This window comes from Vicugna pacos, chromosome 31, assembly GCF_048564905.1.
Source record: "Vicugna pacos chromosome 31, VicPac4, whole genome shotgun sequence".
Lineage (NCBI taxonomy): Eukaryota > Metazoa > Chordata > Mammalia > Artiodactyla > Camelidae > Vicugna > Vicugna pacos.
The window spans coordinates 147,501-170,624 of record NC_133017.1 but is presented as its reverse complement, the minus strand read 5'-3'; the positions used below and the strand labels follow the sequence as shown (position 1 = coordinate 170,624).

Genomic DNA, 23,124 nt, shown 5'->3' with positions numbered 1-23,124 from the left:
ATCACCTGAGGTATAGTGTGAAATACCCTGGACATGCTCAAATAAAGTCATGACTCTTTATTGGTTATTATAAATTTTGAGAACACATAACAAAGCTGTAATTTTCACCAATTTTAAGTGCATAAGGCAGACAGTGTCAACAAACTGCTGATTCTTAACCATAACTGTGGATAGATTAGCCTGATACAAATGTCAAGTTTCTCATCTGTGAAATGACTCAACAATTATTTAGGAATTTTAAGAATTCCAGTGAGTTGATATGTAAAGTGCCTTTTATATAGCAAATGCTCAATAAATTGAAGTTATAAATCTGTTATTACTAAAATGACAGACAGCCTTCCAGCAATGCTCAGAATACTGCAGGACTAAACAGGATTCACGGTGAATTCAGGGTCTGCAGTTGTAACCTCTCTCATCTCTGTACAACTCAGATGTTCATTAAAAGGCATAGGACATACAATTCAGAAGCACAAGCCAGAGGCCCATGAGACTTATGTACTGAACGGTGGCCCCAGCCTAACCCCTCTCCATTTTCTCTGTGGTCTCCAAACATTAGTTACTATTGTCTGCTTTGTATCTTCATTCGGTCTATCTGTGAAAAGGTAATAGAAGCCTCTCGACTTAATCTAACTGAAGCTGGTCTCTCCAGTTCTTCAATAATTTCCACAGGTCCCTAAATTGTATTTCATATGCTATTCTCTTATGTTTATGCATTTTGTAATTGAAATATAGTCAGTTTACAATTTTGTGTAATTTGTGCTGTTCAGCATAATATTTCAGTCATATATATACATATACATATATATTTTTGTCTTCATATTCTTTTTCATTATAGGTCACTGAAAGATATTTACAGTATGAACTTGTTATTTGTTTTATATATAGTATTTAGTATATGCAAATTTCAAACTCCCAATTTATCCTTTACCACTCCCTTTCATCCCTGGGAACCATAAGTTTGTTTTCAATGTCTGTCAGTCTGTTTCTGTTTTGCAGGTGAGTTCATTTGTGTCTTTTTTTTTTGTAGATTCCACTTATAAATGTAGAAATTTTCTATTTCTGGCTTACTTCACTTATAATGATGATCTCCAGGTCATCCATGTTGCTGCAAGTGATATTATATATATACACTATATATATACAAGTACATATATATATATGTAGTAGAGTAGGATTCCATTGTAAAAATTTACCACAATTTTTTATCCAGTAATCTATCAATGGACATTTATGTTGTTTCTATGTCTTGGCTGTTGTAAATAGTGCTGCTGTGAACATTGGGGTGCATGTGTCTTTTTGAATTATATTTTTCTCTAGATATGTGCCCAGAAGTAGGGTTGCTGGATCACATGTTAACTAGTAATTTTTAAATTAACTTCCATATTGTCCTTTAAAGTGGCTGCACCAATTGACATTCCCACCAACAGTGTAGGAGGGTGCCCTTTTCACCACATCCTCTGCAGCATTTATCATTTGTGGACTTTTTAATGATGGCCATTTGACTGGTAATAGGTGAAACCTCATAGTATTTTTGATTTGCATTTCCCTAATAATTAGTGATACTGAGCATTTTTTCATGTGCCTGTTAGCCATCTGTATGTCTTCCTTGGAGAAATGTCTATTTAGAAGAAATGCCTGTCTTCTCCCCATTTTTAAAAATATATTTTTATTTAAGTATAGTCAGTTTACAATGTTGTGTCAATTTCTGGTGTACATCACAATACTTCAATCATATAGGAACAACATATCTTCATTTTGATATTATTTTTAACTATAAGTTACTACAATATATGAATAGAGTTTTCTGTGCTATACAGTATAAACTTGTTTATCTATTTTATGCATAGTAATTAGTATCTGCAAATCTCAAACTCTAATTTATCCTTTTCCACATCCTTAACCACTTGGTAACCATAAGTTTGTTTACTATGTCTGTGAGTTTGTTTTGGTGTTGTAAATAAGTCTGTTTTGGTTTTGTAAATAAGTTTGCCTTTTTTTCTGATTCCACATTTAAGTGATATCATATGGAATTTTTCTTTCTTTCTGATTTACTTCACTTAGAATGGCATTTCCCAGGTTTATCCAAGTTGCTGCAAATTGCATTATTGTATTCTTTTTTATGACTGAGTAGTATTCTATTGTATAAATACACCACAACTTCTTACCAGTTATCTGTTAGTGGACATGTAGGTTGTTTCAATGTCTTGTCTATTGTAAATAGTGCTGCTATGAAAATTGGGGTGCATGTATCTTTTTGAATTAAGATTCCCTCTGGACATAAGCCCAGGAATGGGATTGCTGGATAAGATGGTAAGTGTATTTTTAGTCTTTTGAGGACTCTTCATACTGTTTTCCACAATGGCTGCACCAAACCACATTCCCATCAATGATATAGAGGATTCCTTTTCCTCCAAATCCTCTCCAGAATTTACTCTTTGTGGACTTTTGAATGATGACCATTCAGACTGTTGTCATGTGATACCTCACTATACTTTCGACCTGCATTTCTCTGATTATTACTGATATTGAGCATTTTTTCATGTGCATTTTGGCCATTTGTATGTCTTTATTGGAGAATTGCTTGCTTAGGTCTTCTGCCCATTTTTTAATTGGTTATGTTTTTTTCTTATGAAGTTGTATGAGCTGCTTAAATATTCTGGAGATTAAGCCCTTGTCAAATTCATCTTTTACAAATATTTTCTCCCATTCTGTAGGTTGTCTCTTTGTTTTGTTTATGGTTTACTTTGTTGTGACAAAACTTATAAGTTTAATTAGATAGGTCCCATTTGTTTATTTTTGCTTCTATTTCTATTGCTTGGGTAGAATATCCAGGAGAACATTACTGAGATTTATGTGGGATAATGTTTTGCCTATGATTTCTTCTAAGAGATTTATAGTATCTTGTCTTATGTTTAAAGTTATAAGTCTTTTTGAATTTATTTTTGTGTAAGGTATGAGGGAGTATTCTAACTTCATTGATTTACATGCAGCTGTCCAGTTTTCCCAATACCACTGGCAGAAGAGACTGTCTTTACTCCATTGTATGTTCTTGCCTCCTTTGTCAAAGATTAATTGACCAAAAGTTTGTGGAACTATTTCTGGGGTCTCTATGCTGTTCCATTGATCCATATGCCTGTTTTTGTTCCAGAACCATGCTGATATGATTAGTGTAGCTCTGTAGTATTGTCTGAAGCCTGGAAGGATTATTCCTCCAGGTTTGTTCTTTTTCTTCAGTAATGCTTAGGCAGCTCTGTGTCTATTTTGATTCCATATAAATTATAGTATGATGTGTTCTAGTTCTGTGAAAAATTTCCTGGGTAATTTGATAGGAATCACATTAAATCTGTAGATTGCTTTGGGTATATGGTCATTTTAACAATATTAATTTTTCCAATCCAAGAACATGGGATATCTTTCCATTTCTTTAAATCCTCTTTAATTTCCTTAGCATTTTGTAATTCTCCACATATAAGACTTTAACTTTCTTGGTCAGATTTATTCCTAAGTTTTGTTTCTTTTTTGATACAGTCTTAAAAGGAATTACTTCTTTACTTTCCTTTTCTGATATTTCATTGTTAGTGTAAAGACATGCCTCTGACTTATGGATGTTAATCTTGTATCCTGCTACCTTGCCAGTTTCTTTTATCAGCTCTAGTAGTCTTTGTGTGGAGCTTTTAGTGTTTTCTATATATAGTATTATGTCATCCATCTATAATGACAATTTTACCTCTTCTCTTCCAGTTTGGAACTGTTTTAGTTTTCTTGTCTAATTGCTATGGCTAGAACTTCCAATGCTATATTGAATAGAAGTGGTGAGACACGACATTCTTTTCTTGTTCCAGATTTTAGTGGGAGGGCTTTCAACTTTTCACCATTGAGTATTATACTGGCTGTAGTTTTGTCATAAGTAGCTTTTACTATGTTGAGATATGTTGCTCTACACCCAATTTGATAAGAGTTTTTATAATAAAAGTTTGTTGAATTTTATCAAATGCTGTTTCTGCATCTATTCAGATAAACATGTGATTTTTATCCTTTCTCTTGGTAATGTGGTGTACCACATGGATTCATTTATGTATCCTTTGTCCCTGGGATGAATCCAACTTGATCATGGTGTATGATCTTTTTTAAGTGTTGTTGGACTTTGCAACTTTTTATTGAGTATTTTTGTGTCTATATCCATCAAAGTCATTGGCCTATAGATTTCCTTTTTGTTAATGTCTTTGGCTTTGCTATCAGAGTAATGGTGGCTTCATAGAATGAACTTGGGAGTATACCTTCCTCTTTAATCTTTTGGAAGAGTTTGAGAAGAACTGGCATGAGCTCTTTGTATGTTTGATAGAATTCCTCAGTTACGCTATCTGGTCCTGAACTTTGGTTTGCAGGGAGTTTTTTAATTGTTGATGCTATTTCACTTCTACTGATTGGTCTGTTTGTATGATCTATTTCTTCTTGATGCAGTTTTGATGGATGTTTGATGGATGTATGTTTCTAGAAACTTCCATTTTTTCTAAATTGTCCAATTATTTGCCACATAGGTGTTCATAATATTCTCTTAGAATTGTTTGTATTTCTGTGGTGTTGGTTGTAATCTCACCATTCATTTCTTATTTTGTTTATTTGTGTGTGCTCTCTTTTCTTGGTGAGCTGGGCCAGAGGTTTGTCAATTTTTTTTAGTCTTTCATAAAACCTGCTCTTGCTTTGATTGATTTCTTTTATTGTTTCTTTAATCTATGTTTTATTTCTTTCCCCCCTGATCTTTAATATTTCTTTCCTTCTTGTACTTTGGGTTTTGTTTTTTCTTTTTTTTTTTCTAATTATTTTAGGTGGTAGGTGAGGTTATTTATTTGAGTTTTGTTTTTTTGTTTGTTTGTCTGTTTGTTTAGGAAGATCTCTATCTCTTTGAACTTCCCTCTTAGGACTGCTATTGCGGCAAGATATAGATTTTGTCTGGTCGTATTTGTATTGTCATTTGTCTCAAGGTATTTTTAAATTTCTTCTTTGATTCCGTCGTTGACACATTGCTTTTTTACTAGCATGCTGTTTATTCTCCGTGCTGTCATTTTTTCTCATTTGTTTTCCTGTGGTTGATTTATAGTTTCCTGCTATTGTGGTCAGAGAAGATGATTGGAATAATTTCTATCTTCTTAATTTGTTTGAGGTTACTTATGTGCCTGACTATGTGGTCTTTCCTAGGAAATGATCCAAGAGCACTTGAAAAAAAAAGTGTTTATTCTGTTTTGGAGGCATGAAATGTCCTACAGATATCAACCATTTCCAAATGTTCTAATGTATCATTTAGTATTTCCATTGCCTTATTGATTTTCTATCTGAAAGACCTGCCCAAAAATGTTGGTGTGGTGTTAAATTCTTCTACTATGACTGTATTCTTATTAACTTTTCCCTTCATGTCTGTTAGTATTTTTATATATATATATTTAAGTGCTCCTATATTGGGTGCATATATGTTAAGGAGTGTAATATTTTCATCTTGTATTGCTCCTGTGATCATTATATACTGTCCTTCTTTATCTCCCTTTGTGGCCTTAGTTTTAAAATCTATATTATCTGTTATAAGTATTGCTACTCCTGCTTTCATATCATTTCCATTTGCATAAAATATATTATTCCATCCTCTCAGTTTCTATTTTTCAAACTTTTTCTTATTATTGAGTTATAGTCATTTTACAATGGTGTGTCAAATTCCAGTGTACAGCACAATTTTTCAGTTATACTTGAACATACATACATTCATTGTCACATTCTCTTTCACTGTGAGCCACTGCAAGATCCTGTCTATATTTCCCCATGTTACATAGTACAATCTTGTTTATCTATGCTACATTTTGAAATCCCAGTCCCTTCCCACCCTTCATCCCCCTGGCAACCACACGTTTGTATTCTATGTCTATGAGTCTGTTTCTGTTTTGCATTTATGTTTTGTTGTGTTTTTTACATTCCGCATATGAGTGATCTCATATAGTATTTTTCTTTCTCTTTCTGGCTTACTTCACTTAGAATGACATTCTCCAGTAACATCTATGTTGCTGCAAATGACGTTATGTTGTAGATTTTTGTGGCTGAATAGTATTCCATTGTATAAATATATCACATCTTCTTTATCCAGTCATCTGTTGATGGACATTTAGGCTGTTTCCATGTCTTGATTATTGTAAATAGTGTTACTGTGAACACTGGTGTGCAGGTGTCATTTTGAAGTAGGGTTCCTCCTGGATATATGCCCAGGAGCAGGATTCCTGGGTCATATGATGTCTATTCCTAGTCTTTTGAGGAATCTCCATGCTGTTTTCAACAGTGGCTGCACCAAACTACATTCCCACCAGCAGTGCAGCAGGGTTCCCTTTTCTACACAACCTCTCCAGCATTTGTCATTTGTGGACTTTTGAATGATGGCCAATCTGACTGGTGTGAGGGGATACCTCATTGCAATTTAGATTTGCATTTCTCTGATAATTAGTGATATTGAGTATTGTTTCATGTGCCTATGGATCATTTGTTATTCTTCCTTGGAGAATTGCTTGTTTAGGTCTTCTGCCTGTTTTTGGATTGGGTTGTTTGTTTTTTTCTTATTAAATCATAAGAGCTGCTTATATATTTTGGCGATCAAGCCTTCATTGGTTTCATTTGCAAAAATTTTCTCCCATTCCATAGTTTGTCGTTTTGTTTCACTTCTGGTTTCCTTTGCTGTGCAGAAGCTTGTAAGTTTCATTAGGTCCCATTTGTTTATTCTTGCTTTTATTTCTTCTAGGAGAAAACTTTTGAAATGTATGTCAGAAAATGTTTTGCCTCTGTTTTCCTCTAGGAGGTTTATTGTACCTTGTCTTATGTTTAAGTCTTTAATCCACTTTGAGTTGATTTTTGTATATGGTGTAAGGGAGTGTTCTAGCTTCATTGTTTTACATGCTGCTGTCCAGTTTTCCCAACACCATTTGCTGAAGAGACTGTCTTTATTCCATTGTATATTGTTGCCTCCTTTGTCGAAGATGAGTTGACTGAAAGTTTGTGGGTTCATTTCTGGGCTCTCCATTCTGTTCCATTGGTCTATATGTCTGTTTTGGTACCAATACCATGCTGTCTTGATGACTGTAGCTCTATAGTATTGTCTGAAGTCTGGGAGAGTTATTTCTCCAGCCTCTTTCTTTCTCTTCAGTAATGCTTTGGCAATTCTAGGTCTTTGATAGTTCCATATAAATTTTGTTATGATTTGTTCTAGTTCTGTGAAATATGTCCTGGGTAATTGGATAGGGATTGCATTAAATCTGTAGATTGCCTTGGGCAGTGTGACCATTTTAACAATACTGATTCTTCCAAACCAAGAGCATGGAATATCTTTCCATTTTTTAAAGTCTTCTTTAATTTCCTTCATCAATGGTTTATAGTTTTCTGTGTATAATTCTTTCACCTCCTTGGTTAGATTTATTCCCAGATATTTTATTACTTTGGGTGCTATTTTAAAGGGGATTGTTCCTTTACTTTCTTTTTCTGTTGATTTATCGCTAGTGTAAAGAAATGAAACTGATTTTTGAACGTTAATTTTGTAACCTGCTACCTTGCTGAATTCTTCAATCAGCTCTAGTAGCTTTTGTGTGGACCTTTTAGGGTTTTCTATATATAGAAACATGTCATCAGCATATAATGACACTTTTACCTCTTCTTTTCCAATTTGGATCCCTTTTATTTCTTTCTCTTGCCTGACTGCTGTGGCTAGGACTTCCAGGACTATGTTGAATAGGAGGGGTGATAGTGGGCATCCTTGTCTTGTCCCAGATTTTAGTGGGAAGCTTTTGAGTTTTTCACCGTTGAGTACTATGCTGGCTGTAGGTTTGTCATATATAGCTTATATTATATTGATATATGTTCCCTCTATACCCACTTTTGCGAGAGTTTTTATCATAAATGGATGTTGAATTTTATCAAATGCTTTTTCGGTATCGATTGAGATGATCATGTGGTTTTTGTCCTTTCTCTTGTTGATGTGATGTATTACATTGATTGATTTGCATATGTTGAACCAGCCTTGTGTCCCTGGGATGAACCCCACTTGGTCATGATGTATAATCTTTTTTATGTGTTGTTGGATTCTATTTGCTAAAATGTTGGTGAGGATTTTGGCGTCTATGTTCATCAATGATATTGGCCTATAATTCTCTTTTTTTGTAGTGTCTTTGCCTGGTTTTGGTATCAGGGTGATGGTGGCTTCATAGAATGAGTTTGGGAGTATTCCCTCCTTTTCAATCGTCTGGAAGAGTTTGAGAAGGACTGGTATGAGTTCTTCATTGTATGTTTGGTAGAATTCCCCTGTGAAGCCATCCGGTTCTGGACTTTTATTTATAGGGAGTTTTTTAATTGCTATTTCTATTTCCTTTCTAGTGATTGGATTGTTCAAGTGTTTAGTTTCTTCTTGATTCAGTTTTGGTGGACAATATGTTTCCAGAAACTTGCCCAACTCCTCTAGGTTATCCAGTTTGTTTCCATATAGTTTTTCATAATATTCTCTTATGATATTCTGTATTTCTATTTTGTTTGTTGTAATTTCTCCATTTTCCTTTCTTATTTTGCTAATTTGTGCTCTCTGTTTTTTCTTCTTTGTGAGTTTGGCCAGAGGTTTGTCGATTTTATTTACTGTTTCAAAAAACCAGCTTTTGGTTTGGTTGATTTTTTCTATGGTCTTGTTAATCTCTATTGTATTTAATTCCTCTCTGATCTTTATTATTTCCTTCCTTCTGCTGCTTTTTGGGGCTTTTTGTTCTTCTTTTTCTAATTCATTCAAGTGGTGGGTTAATATGTTTATTTGCGATTGTTCTTATTTCCTGAGGAAGGCCTGTATCGCTATAAACTTCCCTCTTTGCATTGCCTTTGCTGTGTCCCATAGGTTTTGAGTGGTTGTGCTTTCATTATCATTTGTCTCAAGGTATTTTTTAATTTCAGTTTTGATTTCCTCATTGATCCATTATTTTTTCAATAACATATTGTTTAATCTCCATGCTTTCCTTGTTTTCTCCTTTGTTTCTCTGTTGTTGATTTCCAGTTTCATGGCATTGTGGTCAGTAAAGATGCTTGAGATAATTTCTATCTTCTTAAAATTGTTGAGTTTTTCTTTTTGTGTCCAAGTATATAATCGATCCTGGAAAATGTTCCATGTGCACTTGAAAAGAATGTATATCCTATTTTTGGGGGGTGTAATGCTCTGAAAATATCCACCAAATCTAGTTTTTCTATTGTAGTATTTAATTTCTCTGTTGCCTTATTTATTTTCTGTCTGGAAGATCTGTCTAGTGATGTTAATGCAGTGTTAAAATCTCCAACTATGATTGTATTCCCATCAATATCCCCCTTTATCTCTGTTAGTAATTCTTGTATGTACTTAGGTGCTCCTATATTGGGTGCATATATATTAACAAGTGTAATATCTTCATCTTGTATCACTCCTTTATTCATTATAAAATGTCCTTCTTTATCTTTCTTTATGGCCCTTGTTTTAAAGTCTATTTTGTCTGAAATTAGTACTGCAACACCTGCTTTTTTGGTTTTTCCATTTGCATGGAATATCCTTTTCCATCCTTCCACTCTCAATCTATATCTGTCCTTCTCCCTAAAGTGGGTCTTTTGTATGCAGCATATTGAAGGTTCTTGCTTTATTATCCAGTCTGCCACTCTATGTCTTTTGACTGGAGCATTTAGTCCATTAACATTCACAGTAATTAATGATAGATGTGTGTTTTTTGCCATTTTGAACTTATCTTTGCAGTTGAATTGGTATATCCTCTTTGTTCCTATCTTCTTCCTTTTGTGGGTTGGTAATTTTCCTTTGTATTATCATGGATTTTATTTGATTTTTGTGACTCCCTTGTAAATTTTTGACTTGTCGTTACCCTTGTTTGTAAATCTATTAACCCATTACTATAACTGTTTTTATTAAACTGATAGTAACATGATCTCAAACCCATCCTACTGTTAAAAAAATTTAAAAAAAGAAAGAAAAAAATATTCTATATTTCCCTGCCTCCCTCTCACACTCTCAGTGATTTGTATGTCTTCTTTTATAATTTCATGTTTTCTTTATTTGTAATTCATGAGTTATCACCTTTCCAGTTGTGAGTTTCTCATTTCTGTAGCATCCTGCTGCTTTCCTATTTAGAATAGCCCTTTCAATATTTTTTTAGCATGGATTTAGTGTTGCTAAACTCCTGTAGCTTTTTTTTGTCTGTGAAATTCTTTATTTCTCCTTCTATCCTAACGGATAGCCTTGCTGGATAAAGTATCCTAGGCTGCATCTTTTTTTCTTTCAGAGCTTTCAATATATCTTACTACTCCCTTCTGGCCTGTAGTGTTTGTGTAGAGAAATCAGCTGAGAGCATTATGAGGGTCCCCTTGTAACTTACGCTTTGCTTTTCTCTTGCTGCCTTTGGAATCATTTCTTTATCCTTGACTCTGGCCATTTTGATTATGATATGTCTTGGTGTGGGTCTATTTGGATTCTTCCTGTTTGGGGCCCTCTGAGCTTCCTGTACTTGGATATGATTCCTTCTTTAAGTTTGGGAAGTTTTTAGTCATGATTTCTTCGAAAACCTTTTCAATCCCCTTTGATTCTTCTTCCCCTTCTGGGACCCCTATTATGCAAAGATTGGGACGCTTTATATTATCCCATATGTCCCTTATGCTATTTTCATTATTTTTTATTTGCTTATCTTGTAGTTCTTCTGAATGGGTGCTTTCTATTGCCCTGTCTTCTAGATCACTAGTTCGTTCCTCTGCATTATCTAGTCGGCTTTGCACAGCTATTAGATCATTCCTCATCTCTGTCAATGAGTTTACCCATTCTACTTGGCTCTTCTTTATAGCTTCAATTTCATTTTTGACATATTTTATATCTCTAAACACTATCTCTTTCAATTCCTTCAGCAATTTGATCACTCCTTTTTTTAAATCTTGATCTAGTAGGCTATCGATGTCTATTTCATTGATCTTTCTTTCAGGGGATTTCTCTTGTTCTTTTAATTGGGAAAGGTTTCTCTGCTTCTTCGTCTTGCTCATACCTCTCTGGCACTGTGGTTTATGGAGTATCAGTTGTCTATTTTGAATCTTAAGGATTTTATCTATCTAATGCGTATTTAGGAATAGAACTTAGGAAAAAAAGAAAAAATAAGAGAGAGAATTTTAAAAGAAGGGAGAAAGAGGGTTTGAAAACAGTGTATAATGAATAATAGAAGAGCGAGTTGAAGCAGAGTATTAATCGCGTTGAGACTTCCTTTTAAAACCTTTAAAAAAGGTGGGGTAGATGAATAGATGTATTTGAAACCTGTGTCTAATCAATAACAGGACATCAAAACCCAAGAGAAATAGAAATGAATTAAGAAGTAAGAATTAAGAGAGTAATAGAAAATAGAACAGGTAAAAACAGATTTAAAAAAAAGGGGGGGTTGTCGGTGTTCTCCTGGAGTCTGTGTGCTTTTAATGTGAAGTCTTTCTGTCTTCGTCCTGTTTTGGAAGCTCAGCTTGTTGTTTTCAGAGGCCCTCCGTTGGTGCCCTATTCTGTGCTGCTCCCAGCACCTGTCGGCAAGCAGATCGCACCTCCGCCTAACACGGGGTCAGGTGCAGCTCTCCTCTGCTGTGGGCGGGCGGGTCACTGCCCCTCCTCATGCCGCAGTCAGATGTTGCAGACTGGCCAGGTAGGAGGGCGGGGTCGTGCCCCCTCCCAGCACCTCGGTCAGGGGCTGTGTTCCTGCCTGACAGGCGGGGGGCCGCTCTCCGTCTACCTGCGCCGCCCTGGTCGGCGCTCCGCAGGTGGGCTCGGGAAGACCCAGGGACAGCCTTGTCCCTGCTCCGAGCCAAAACCTAGCTCCTTGGTTGTCTTTGTGCAGCAAGTTCCCTGAGGGACCAGGGTGGAAAGATCCTATCTGCCCCGGGCTGTAGGTCCGTCTCAGTCTGGCCTTTGAGGCTGCTATGTCCTTCGGTGCGGGTGCAGGTTTCGCCCCCGCCCCCGCCTGGGTGCTCAGCGCCGGGGGATATGGCGGCTGTGCCTGAGCCCCGCCTCTCTTCCCCTGAAAAGTTTCCGTGGGTTTTCAGAGATGGGGGTATGCACCCTTCCCCCGAGAGCACATCAACCTTGCTGTTATGGAGGGCCCAGTTTGTTCTGCCCTGTGCACCCACAGCCACGGCGCGCAGCCCCTTGTAGTCCCCCGGGGCTGCCTCCGTGCAGCCGTCCCCGTCCTCCGCCCGGCTTGTGCAGCCTGGCCCTGCCTGCCGCTGCCGGCCCGCCTCTCAGGCTGGGTGTCGGGGGGACGCTCTGTGCCCGTTTAACTTAGTTCTGTCAGACCAGGGCTGCTCTGTACAGATCCGAGCCTCGGAGGCTCCCCCTCCGTCCCGCTGGCCTCTCAGTTGGAGAGGGGAGACCCAGCGAGCGAGCGCCAGTCCTCCTTTGCTGCTCCCTCCCCGCAGGACCCATCCTGCACTGCTTTGCCTTTTGTTCTTTCTTTTTTCCTTTTCTCCTACCACATTTTTTGGTGTCTTTATCTTTTGAAGAGGGCGATGTTCTGTCAGAATTCCGTAGGTGCTCTGGTTGGCTGAGTGGGTCTGTAGATGTGGGTCTTGGTGTATTTGTGGGAGAGGGTGACTTACGAGCGTCCTTCTACTCCACCATCTTCTTTGTCTCTCCGAGTTGTACTCATTTTATAATATTGTGTCAAATTACAGTGTAGAGCACAATTTTTCTGGTATACATGAACATACATACATTCATTGCCTCTTTCTTTTGCTGTGAGCCACCACAAGATCCTGTCTATGTTTCCCTGTGGTACACAGTACGATCTTGTTTATCTATTCTACATTTCAAAATCCCAATCTGTCCCTTCCCACCCCCGTCCCCCTGGCAAACACCAGTTTGTATTCTGTGTCTATGAGTCTGTTTCTGTTTTTTACTTTATTTTATTTTTTTAGATTGCACATATGAGCGATCTCATATGGTACTTTTCTCTCTCTTTGTAGCTTACTTTACTTAGGATGATGACATTCTCCAGGAACATCCATGTTGCTGCAAATGGCGTTATGTTGTTGGTTTTTATGGCTAAATAGTATTGCATTGTATAAATATAGCACATCTTATTTATCCAGTCATCTGTTGATGGTGATTTTTTTTACTTGAAAAAGCATTTTTGCTATTTGAAAGGGAAATCCAGACGGATTGAACATGAGGTGTACAAAATAAGGTCCTTTTAGTAACTATGTGCATAATCTCAGGGTAAGCACTGCTGTTTTATGTGTGAAACCAGAGCCAGAAAGGAGATGCTTAGCTCTTCCTGTGGCAAAACAAAACCAAACAAAAACAGAAAACAAAAAAAAGAAAAGCCAAGAAAGACGTCTGAAAAGACAAACCACAACATGGAAAAGCATCCCTTATGACCCAAGGTCCGAGAAAGATTTCAAATTCCTGTGGTGAAAAGATCTCTTGAAACTCAGTTTTCTAAAAGGAAACAGAACAAACACAGGCAATTCCAATGAGAGGCAGTGCAGGTGGCCAGTGTCTGTTAGAGATGCTTGGCCTCTCAGGCGAGGACACACGCAGTTGCACACACTATGGAGACAGCACTGGTCCCCAGCACGCTGGCAGCTCTCAGCGTGGTGACAACCAGCTCTGGTGATAATGTGAGGAGGCAGAGGCCCCAGCAGATCCCCTGGAGGTGAGAGTCAGTGGACACTCCTCTCTGGGAGAACAGTGTGCAGGATGCATGAAAGTGCCATAGTTTGATCCCTTCCCCAGCAGTGCTGATCCTTAGAGTTGATCACACCAAAGCTCTTGCACAACTTTCAATGATGTTTTTTGTTCAGTAATATGAATTTAAAATAATCAGTTTGTTATTAAGGTGTCTTTAGAAGTGATGTACCCTTGGCCCTATCAATCCACACACGTAAGTACATACACGCATATATATATACACACACATATATATGTACACACATACATTTATATATATAAACACATATATAAGGGAAAGAGAGCCTGAAACACAGAGAGGCAGAAAGGGAGAAAAGACAGACAAACAGACACTGAGAGAGAGAGAGAGAGAATGAACACTGGAGATGAGAATGAGTAAATGTCTTACAATTTTCATAAGTCAGTCTACTTGTCAGAATCCTGTCACAGTGTCCATCCACCATGGAGAGGTGGGTGTGGGGATTACACTAAGATGTGTGATCAGAAGGCAAAGAAGCAGGGAGCCATTGTGGGGCAGCCCACCACAGAGGCCAAGATGGGACACTGGGCCTGAATGTGAACATAACAGGAGGACCTAGAAGGCTGTATGCCAGTAGCAGATGAAGTGAGAATTGTATTTAAAGTAAACCCGCCCACAGGGAGCTGGTGAAGCAGGCAACAAGGAGTGTGATTTTCTGCAGGCCCAGGCCTGTGTGGGGAGTGTTCTACACTGCACCAGCCCTCTATTTAACCCTCCCTTTTCTGAGCCTGTGCATGAGCTTCCTGTGATGCCAGCACAAGGATTTACAGGTGCTGTAGGGGTTTAGGGTTCTATAGACATGAAGGCTTCCCTAGGGAGCAGAGGCAAGAATGAGCCCCACAGTGCAGATGGGGGATTGGGGAGGCCCTGAGAGGCACATGGCTTGTCAAGGGTCACAGCACTGCTGAGAAGAGGGAACCAGGTCTGAACCCAGCTGTGTCCTTAGAGCTGGGGCCCTGGCTGCACCAAAGCCTCCCCAGGGCTCTGGGGTGTTCTGAGTTGCTGTCACTGTGTGTGGACATGGCATGGGGGTGGGAGACGTGCAATCAGCAGCCCAGAAAGGCCCTTGGGGAGCTTTGCGTGTGGAGGAAGCTTGGGTAAGGGGACCCCAGGATGTGACCTCACTTCCCTGGCAATAGAGCCCAACAGAACTTGGAACCTAGGTAACCAGGCTCCCACTTTCTAGAGAAGCTCCCTACCCAGCTCACTCGGTTGGAAGTGCTCAAACATGTCCTGTCGTGTCCCAATATCCCAAGGCCCTGGCCTCAGGAAAGCACCAGTGAGGGCCTTTACCGACGCTGCAGACGTTGGGTCAGGTCTCACTCCGGGTGCCTTTTGCCCTTTACCCTGAGGGACCCAAAGGTAACACAGGGAGGCCTAGGGCAGACAGCCAGTTGGATCCCAGCCAGGTAGACCTACGTCCCCTTCCTGGACCATGGAGGTGGGGTGGTCATGTGGGGAGATCTGCCTCAAGCAAGAGCAGGCTGAGACAGGGTCAGAGGCCTGGCGGGCCAGGCACGTCCACAACCCGGGTCAAAGCTGGCCGGCTGGGACATGGAGACCCGGGGTAGGGCCCTTCTGCCTGAGGTGAAGCCCAAGCCCTCTGGGTGTGTCTTCTCTCCCGGGTGACTGTGTGAGCACACCAAGCACTAAGTGTCTTATCTGGCAGCAGAGGGTTGAGTGGGCAGAAGAGGCAGTGATGCTGGCCAGGCAGGGCTCTGAGATCTCCGGGCCAGGCCAGCTGTTGGTCACTGTCATTGCAGAGCCCCACACCACAGATCGGACAGGAGCTGGTAAGCGAGAACACCCACTCCACCTCCCTGAGTGAGAGGCTGGTATGCCACACTGCCGAGGGCCAGCACAGGCTCCGGGTGAGTGTGGACACAAAGGGATCTCCCAAACCAGGGCCCAGAGATGAATGGTGAAGGCTTCCTGCCCAGACACCACCCAGGCCAGTCCCCAGGGTCCTACCTGGCAATGAGGGGCAGCTCAGCACACATGGCTTCAACCTGGAGTACAAGGCCAACCTTCCTGTGAGTCAGCTGGATCGCCTGAAGCCCACCTAGGCAGATCCTGAAGGTGAGAAGGGCAGTGGGGATATGCCAGTGTGTAAGCGGATGTGAGGACTGGCTCACACAGTGAGGATTCCGGGACCAGAGCAAATATTGGCCTCAGACCACCCATCTGGTGGAATGTAGTCACAGAACATATCCTGTTGGGGGTTTCTGGGTAAGGCTTGTCTATAAAGCTCTGGGACGATTTCTGTCCTTGAAAATGTACATGGAAAGGGAGGCATGTGGGTAAAGTTTTCCTCTCTCACAGCTGTAGAACATCCATAAGACTTAAATCTCTCTTCATTTCCTACAGATACATAACCACAGGAGATAGTAGAAGGAGAAGACACCAGGGACAAAAGAAAGGAAGTACCTGATCCATCAGGAGATGCAGAGCGAGAGGAGAAAACACCACTCCGGCAGAGAAACTGCATCTGCTCCTGCAGGAGACCAAGGACTGGGCCCCAATCCACCAACCCTGTAGTGATACCTGAGGCTGCACCTGAGAAAAATAAAGAGCCATGTCACACTCCATCAGTCCTACAGGGAGACCCTGAGCCTGCTTCTGTGGCTCCTCCTGCACCTACACCTGCACCTCTAGACAACCCAGAGCCAATTCAGGCATCACCACCCCCACAGGCTGAGCTCTGCAACCACCAGCACTGTCATCTCCTAATTCTCAAAATCAACCCACTTCCCGAAAGGAAGTTAACTTCCCTTCTCTGGTATGGTTTTCATTTGTTTTTTTTTTTTTTCCCCTGTAATTTCATTGTATTATTTCATGTCATTTACAGCATCATCTTTTTGTAAGTTTTAAGTTTATAATAATAAAATCTAGGGTTTTTTTCCATTTTAAATTTTGCAATTCAGGAGCATAAAGTGCATTCACAGTTCTGTGCGAACATCACTACTGTTTAGTTTCAGACTATTTCTTTCCTCAAAATAAAGCCCTGTATCCAAAACACACACTCCCCTTCCTCCCTCCCCCAGGTCCTGACCAGCCCTAATCCCATTTCTCTCTCTGTACTTACATATTCATGATGTTCCCTACCGGTGACGTCATACAAAACGTAGCTGTTTGTGTTTGCCTACATATTTTAACCAGGGAATGGTGAATTTTTCTTTTGGTTGCTTTATTTGAAATAGCATTTTAGTCATTTAAAAGGGCAATCCATGTGGATTAAAGATGAGATATACACAGTGAAGCTGTTATAGTAACTATGTACCTAATCTCAGGATAGGTACTGCAGTTCTACGTATGAAACCAGAGTCAGAAGGAAGATGCTTAGTTCTTTCTGTGAGAAAACAGAACCAAAGAAAACCAACCAACAAACAAAAGCCAAGAAAGACAGCTGAGAAGACAAACCAAAACCTAGAAAACTCATTTCTCATAACCCAAGTTTGGAGAAAGATTTCACATCCCGGTGGTCAAAAAACATCTCAAAACCCGGTGTTCTAAATAGAAATAGAACAAACACATGCAATTCCACCGAGAGGCATTGCAGGTGGCCAGTGTATGTTAAAGATGCTCGGCTTCTGAGGTGAGGACACGTGCAGACATACGCACTCTGGAGACAGCATTGGTCACCATCACACTGTCAGGTTTTCAGCCTGGTGATTACCAGCTGTAGTGAAAACATGAGGAGGCTGAGGCCCCAGTAGATATCCTGGAGGGAAGAGTGAGCTGACACTTCTCTTTGGGAGAATGGTGTGCAGGATGCATGAAAGTTCAACAGGTGCATCCCTTTCCCAGCAGTGCTGATCCTAATTGTTGATTCCACTAAAATGCTTGCACAACTTTTCAAAGATGTCTTTTTAAAGATATCTATCAGAGTCCTGGGTAAATTAGTAGGAAATTGGAAGCCACACTAATCTTCATGTAGAGTGGATGGAATCCATCAGTTCTAGCTCACAAGGATACATGAATACTGTACAGCTGGAAAAGTGAGTGCTAGGTCTCTGCGTGATGTCAGGGCAGCCCTCATGTTGGATGGTTGTGAATCCACTATTTGCATCCGGGATACCATCTCTATGATCAAATGTGTGAAGTCTTCATAGATGTAATTGTATCCTGTGGTGTGTGAAAAAGAGAGAGAGACTGAAAGAGACAGAATGAGACAGAGACCAAGTCATTCAAACCAGAATGAAAGACTTGCACAAAACCATTCATGAGGGTCAATTCGGAGGATGTTTGCAAATCTATACCTTTTTCCTTTAGGTGATACTTCCATCTTTTTAAATGTGTCTGTATTTCATGAGTAGTTTTAAAGCATTAACATAATATGTTAATTGGAATTCACCCATTAGTCATCTATAGAGTAATTAAGTTGTCTTTCTACTTTAAAATATTTGTCCTAAGTACAATAAGCATTTATGAGAGTAGAATGATATATTCTAAAGAATTAAGAATTAGGTAAAGAACAAAACTTCGATTACTCAGTCGCAGGTCAGCTAGGTGGTAGCACAAGACAGATTGGGGCATGTATCTTCAGGAGGTTGTGTATGTTCTGAACCATCATCCAATATAGGTAAGGGAAAATACAAGGGTTATACACTGAAAATTAGAAAAGCTTGCTTATAGTAAGGAAGACCTAGCCTTATTTTGAAATTGAGAAGAGCCCAGATGGCTGAGTAGAGACTCATACCTCGCCCTCTCCCACAAATACCAGAATTACATCTACAAACCCATTGAATAGCACACATCTACTGAACTTTGGCAGAATGTCTCTCATTTCAAAATACAGGAAGATTTTTATAAAATCTGGTTTAAAAAAATGAGAAATTAAAAATTTGGTGCAGGACCAATCCTGCAGTGATGAAGTGTCATAGGAAGAAAGGCACCCACACACTGGGGTGTCCCCTCTCCAGCCGGGAGGAAAGAGTGGACAGAAGAGCTTCGAAAATTTGGAGGAGTAAGTGGCAAGAGCGTGGCAGACAGAACTTAGGAAAACTGACACGGAGAATCCCTGCGTCCCTGTCCCTATATGCTAGCTGGCAGGGACAAGCTGGGACTGGCTGTTGGAGATCAATGAGGAACTCAGGTAGAGGGCTGGGTCCCACTGCACACAGGAAGCCTCGGGGTACTGGAAGAAGGACTGAGCTCTAGATGGGGTGTGTGTGGAACAAAACAGATTGGGGATCCCATAAGAAATACCATTGTTGGTGTATGTAGAAGGTAGGGGTGCAAAACTGCCGTTCCAGAGCTGCTTTGTCTTCTTGGCTCCATTGTTAATGTGTTTTCATGAGAAGAGAAATTGGACTTGGTCATAGCAAACACTGCTGCACAAAGGCAGGGCTGAAAGCTCAGTTCATATCCAGTGGCCCTGAAATTTCATACTGAGATTGAGATTTGTTTACAGCCCCCGGCAGAGAGGGAGAATATTCTCTCTCTGGATAATTTGTGGCCATGCTCCTCTGTGAGTTATAGGCAGTGAAGGGAGTTCTGACACAGGATGGAGGCCAATATGGGTCTATAAAACAGGAAAGTGTACGTCATCAAATAGGAGGAGGAGCTGGAATCGGTGTAGAAATTGAGTGGGCTTACAGATTAATGTGTGTGAATGACTAAACTTGCTATACAACGCCTTCCCTCCCTGTTTCCCTCCTCCCCTTCCCACCCCCCCCCCCCGCCGCCGGGAACCCGGGATCTCGTCCTGGTCGCTCTGGGCCACCCGCCGGCGTGTCCGTGTGATCTCCCCCGCCCGGGGAATCGCGTGGGGAGCGCGTCCCCTTCGCGGCAGCCGCCCGCCCGGCCGGCCGTGTCTTGCCAAACCCCGGCTCCCTCCGTCCTCCCCGCCCTGATCTGCTGCCGGGGTGGGTCGCGTCGCGTCGCGTCGCGTCGCCTCATGCCGCCGTGCCGTGCCGTGCCGTGACGAGGGTGAGCGGGCTCCGAGGCGGACGCCACGGGGTCGCGCCGGCCGGCCGCCCGGCGCCTCAGCCCGGGACGGTCTCGGGCGTTTGGGCGGCCGGCGGTCGGGATCGGTTCCGGGGACGTTGGCGACGGCTGTCGGGCGCCATCTGGCTGCCGCTCTTGAGATCGTCCCTCTTCTCCCGAGCGTCGGCGACCTCGGCAAGGGATGGGGCTCGGCGGCGGGGCCCGAGGCAGACTTCGGGGAGGCTGGCGACACCGGCGGTGACAGTCCCCGTGGCGCTGAGCCGCGGGCGCGTCCTGCTCTCGGCGCAGATTGGACTCGCAGGCTGATGAGGGGGTGACTGTCGCCGCGCTCCCGGGATCTCGTGTGTAGGGGGAAGCCGTGTGGCCTGGCCTGGTCGACCAGCATCCGCCTGTGCCCCTGCAGCCGCGGGGACCGACCCGAGCCGATCGGACACGGCCTGCGCCGTGCCGCCGCGGGGGAAAGGGACGGGGTGTCCCGCGCCCGGGCCGCCGGCGGCTAGGTGGTCCGGCCCTCGTCTGTGTCCCTTGGACGACTGCTCCCGAGGCGAGGAGCGGCCCGGGCCCAGTGCGGTGAGGCCGGGGACGGGCGCGCTGGGGTTCCCGGTCGTCGGAGGCGCCTCCTTGGATGAAATGTTTTCTGAGTCCCGATGGACCCGGAGACGTGGCTGGGCCGGCCCCTGTTGGCGCGGGAGGCCAGGGAGGGCGCCCCCCGGCCCGTAAGCCTGCCCGCGTGGGTTCCGGTGGCATTTGAGGGACCGAGACTTCATCCGGACTCGGGGACCGGCACGGGGGCGTCCTGCGAGGGATGTGGGGGAGGCAGGCTTTCCCCGGCCCGGTGCTCGGGAGCGGTCCCTCGTGGGGGGCCCTCTCCTCGGAGGCGCCTCTGTGGCATCTCCCCGAGTCCCCGGCCACGCGGGCGAGAAACGGGCAGGGCGTCCCCGGCCCGATCCCGTCTCCCTCTCGTCCCTTCCCATTCCCACTGCGCCTCCTCAACCCCTCCCCCTCCCCCTCCCCCCCCCGGTCGATCAGATGGCCCCCGAGAGCTTCGGGGCTGCCATTTATGGGGGTAGGGCTGGGGGCAGGTGGCCGGACCGAGGTCCCGGGGCCCCCCCTGCAAATCGTGGACCCGACCCGTTTCCGGGCGCTGTCATTTTTCCTTTCGTGTTGGGCATTTTCTGCCAGCAGATAGGTGCTGACACGGTCTTTCTCGGTGTCTGTCACCGAGTGTTGGGTCTCCGGACGCGTGTGGGGCTCTTGGGCTTTGTCTCTGCGTGAGCCCTGGCCTGGTAGAAGCTGACTCTGCTTCTGACACTTGAGCCGCCCGCTCGGGCCTGCGCGCCGGCTCTCGTGTGTGCGTCCGGCTGACGTGGCCCGTGGTGCCGCCTCCGGTCTCTGGTGGCCCGAGGGCGGTGGGGTGAGGTGGCGGCGTGGGTCTTTTACCCCGTGCGCTCCCTGCCGCAGGCACCCGGTGGTGGCCGGCACGACCCCACCCTCCCAGGCTCCGTGCCGCGTGTCAGGCATTCTCCGCCTGGGGTCGTTGGCCACTCTCCTCGTAGAGGAACGAGGAGTGGGTGGCGCCTGGCGAGGCTGAAGCAGGCCCCCCTCTGGTGGTTGTCCTCGCCGGGCCCTCCCTTCTGGCTCTGGGGCTTCCCTGCCCCATGGCTCGCTCGCTCGCTCGCTCACCTGACCGATGTGGTGACGTCATGCTCTCCCGGGCCGGGCCTAAGCCGCGCCAGACGAGGGACGGGACGTTCATGGTGAACGTGGCCTCTCTTCTCGTTCTGCCTGCGGGCCCCTCGCCTCTCCTCCACCGCCCGTGGGTGGCGGGGGCAAGGAAGGGGTGCGGACTCCGGCCCGACCTCGGTCTCCCGTGCCTCGTGGTGTCGGCGGGGCCGGGGTCTTGTGACGCGGCAGACACCTCTCGCCTCCTCGCCTGCTCGGCGTCTTGTCTCGCGAGCGGCCCTCCCCCGCGGTGGGGGAGGGCTGCCCCCGCCGCCACGCCACGTATCCCCTCGCCGGGGTGCGAGCGTGTCTCGCCTTGGCCCTCTGTGGTGCCCCTGGAGCGCTCCAGGTTGTCCCTCAGGTGCCCGAGGCCGAGCGGTGGCATCGCTTCCCGTCCCCAGCGTGTCCTCTCGGGTAACCCCTGCGGTGGTCGTGTGTCCCGAGCCACTCTCTTGAGCAGTGGGGGAGGGGTCGAGACGGTAAGCGAGGCGTGGCCCCGCTCCCCACCCTCGGTTGGGGCCGGGGCCGCCTCCTGGTCGTCGTCCTCACCCTGTACGGGGGGGACTGACGTGGCCGGGCGCACGCCGGGTGGGTCCCCCCCTCTGCGGGGCTCGCGCCCGGGCGTGGGAGCGGACGTGGTGGGGCCGGGTGATGTGCCGGTGGGGGCGGGCGCCTGTCTCGTCCCCACGCGGCCTTGGGTGCGTCTCCTCGCGAGGCGGCACGGGCTTTCCCCGGCCCCGACCGCGAACGCTCGCTTTTCGGCCCGCTGCTTACCCCTACCGCAGGCCCCTCCTGCCCAGCCGAGCGCTGACGTCCGCCTCGGTGGACTTCCGTAGGCCTGAAGGGGGCCCCCGCTGGGTAGGGGGCGATGCGCCCTCGGTGAGAAAGCCTTCTCTAGCGATCTGAGAGGGGAGCCTTGGGGGGTACCGGACAACCCCCAGCCGCCGCTCCTCCATCCAGAGCGTGCAGTCGCCACGGGGAGCGACTGCCGCAGCGTGTGGGCAGGGCCCCGCCGCTTTGGCGTGTGGGTTGCGCCGGCCCCGCGGCGGGGCCGTGTGCTGCTCTTTGCCTGCTGTGGCCCGCGCCTCCCCCCTCCGAGTCGGGGGAGGGTTCTGCCGGGCCGGGCCGGGCCCGGCGTCTGGCGCGGGGCCGTGCGAGCGCGCGTGCGTGCGCGCGGGCTTTGCCTCCCCGGTGCGTGCCGTGGGGGGAGGGGCAAGGCGGTCCACCCCGACTTTGCCCCCCGTTGTCTCCCCGCCGCGAGGAGCCACCCCACCTGTTCCGGTCCCGAGCCGCAGCCACCGGTGGCGGTGCGTGGGCTACGGGTCGGGCCGCCTCGCTCGGGAGCGTTTCCCCGGGCCGCGAGGCCTGGGGGCGAGCCAGACGAAGCAGGATGATGTGGGTGGTGGACGGACAGACCGGACAGACAGACGGACGAGTGAGCGAGCGGAAGGGGCTACCCTCTGGAGTGGGGGTTAGCCTGCTGCGCGCGAGTCCCGGCGGCGGGGCCGGGGTGTGGGAGGAACCGCCGAGGGTTGGCTGAGGCCGGCCGGCGTCCTGGGCGTCGCGGGGCCGCCCCCACGTGTGGGGGTGGTGGGATCCTGCGCTTGTTTCCCCGGCGGCCCGGTCGTGTCTCGGGATTTCCCCTTCCCGGGGCTGGTGCCCGCCCACACCCCCGACCCCTGCGGCCGTCGCTCTTGTGCGC

The 23,124-nt window shown here is 45.4% G+C and overlaps 1 long non-coding RNA gene across 5 annotated transcripts in view; it reads left to right on the top strand.

The window, feature by feature from the left end:
- LOC140690759 (uncharacterized) overlaps window positions 1-16,712 on the top strand; it is a 36,299-nt gene extending 19,587 nt beyond the window's left edge. For all 5 annotated transcript variants that reach the window (XR_012066044.1, XR_012066047.1, XR_012066046.1 and 2 more), the window contains 2 exons: window positions 15,515-15,830; window positions 16,119-16,712. This is a non-coding gene — a long non-coding RNA (uncharacterized lncRNA). The remainder of the gene's footprint in view (window positions 1-15,514; window positions 15,831-16,118) is intronic.
- Window positions 16,713-23,124: the final 6,412 nt, after the last annotated feature.